A 2,143-nucleotide genomic window follows, 5' to 3' on the forward strand; every position below is an offset into this window, starting at 1 on the left:
CCAATTCATCAATTTCTACATGAATAATTCAGTAATATTGATTACAGTTTTTAAATTGTTCAACCATTCTTGCTATCCTTTAGCAAATTATTCTATCACTAGTAATTTAAATTCATTATCTCCTAATGGAAAATTCCCTTTCCCTTTCCTTTTGACCCCTTATAGCCATTAAAAATCTTTGGTATCTATATGTTTGTTTTTTCATAAGAGTGACACCATAAATATTTATCCCTTTCTGAATAACTTATGGTAGTGTAGTGGTTGGGAGTCAGGCTGCAAAACTCAAGGTCAGCAGTTTGAAACTACCAGCGGGTCTGCAGAAGAAAGTTGAGGTATTCTGCTTCCATAGAGATTTACAGCCTAGGAAACCCTGTGCAGGGTCACTATGCATTGGAACCTTCTCCACGGTACTTAACAACAACAAAAACAACAATTTAAAGTTTCATTCATGTTGTAGCATGAATCAGAAATTTGAATGTCTTTTTGGCTAAATAATATTTAATTATACATAAATATCACATTTTGCTTATCTATCTTGTTTAGGGGCATTATGGCTGTTTCCACATTTTGGCAATTGTAAAAAGTGCAGCAATGAGCACTGTGTGCAGTAAGTCCAGCTAGAAAGTCAGGACTGTGATTTGGATGTCAGGGCACATGTAGGATATCCTAGAAATATCTAAGTTAAAGATTAGAACTCTACTGGAAAATCAACCCAACAAACATCCAATTTTGTTCTCACCAGTGTAGCAGGCAAGTGAAAATATATAGCATTAACATTCAGAATTATATGCTTAATTGAGTTGAAAACAAACAACAAGGCATAAAATATTGAAGGAAACCCAAACACACAAAGAGTCACTGAAATTCAAAGTTTTAAAATTAATATTAAATAAACACTTTCAATTAATCAAATTGAATATTTTTTAAGATTATATTCACAGAGAAATGATATTGGACAGTACATTCAGGAGAAAGCAAAGATGAAATTATTATGAAAAAAAACCAGTGAGAGAGCTTAAAATAATAGTCATTGAAAGTCCCTAAATCAATACAAGCAGTCCTGAGTTAGGACCATCTAACTTAGTACAGCCCCTAGTTATGAGCCAAAACTTAGTATATTAAAACTTTCTGATTCATTATGTGTTTTATTAAAATTTTGAGGTGTTATATGGTTCATAATAACAAATTGGTGCCACTTTATAGTGTACATTAAAATAATAATGTTGCTATTATTGCTACATTATTAAAGATGTTTTCATGTATCAGGAAGTGTTTCTTTAATGTTTTTTTATGCATAGAAATATATACCACATACTATATTATAAGAAAACATTTGAATAACTGACATTGTATACAAACCAAACCTAAATTTCAATTTACAAACTCAACTTTATAACAGACAGAAACACCTTTGCAATTCAGGAATTACCTGTAATGTCTCAGACCTGAAGGGCACCACTGATAATCCCCAAAAGGCAGGCCTCTTAACAATTCTGGATTTTGTTGTTTTTATTTGGTGCCATCAAGTCCACATCAACTCATAGTGACCACTTTCAAAACAAAACACTAACCAGTCCTGTATCAATTTCACACAGTCGATGCCACACTTGAGCTCATTGCTGCCACCACTGTGCCAATCCATCTCATTAAGGGCTTCCTCTTTTTCATTAACCTTCCACTTTACCAAATATGATGTCCTTCTCCAGGTCCCTCTTGAAAAACAGTCCAAAGTATGAGAGAAAAAGTCTGGCTATCTTGGCTTCTAAAGAACATTCTTCCTGTACTTCTTTCTTCCAACACAGATTTGTTTGTTCTTTTGGTAGTCCATGGTTCTTTTCCCATTCCCTTCCAAAACCATAAGTCAAATGCACCAATTCTTCTAGGGTTCTCTTTAATCATTTTCCAATTTTCAAACACTGCTTCTATGAGTGTTTATGGTTGATCTGAGTAAAATGAAGTCTTTAACAACTTCAATCTTTTCTCCATTTATTCTCATGTTATTTATTGGTTCAGTGGTGAGGATTTTTTTTTTTCTTTACATTGAGATGCAACCCATACTGAAAGCTGTGGTCTTTGATCTTCATCAGTAAGTATTTTAAGTTCTCTTTCAGCAAGCAAGGTTGTAACATCTGCATATTGCATG

Source organism: Chrysochloris asiatica, unplaced genomic scaffold (assembly GCF_000296735.1).
Source record: "Chrysochloris asiatica unplaced genomic scaffold, ChrAsi1.0 scaffold00615, whole genome shotgun sequence".
Lineage (NCBI taxonomy): Eukaryota > Metazoa > Chordata > Mammalia > Afrosoricida > Chrysochloridae > Chrysochloris > Chrysochloris asiatica.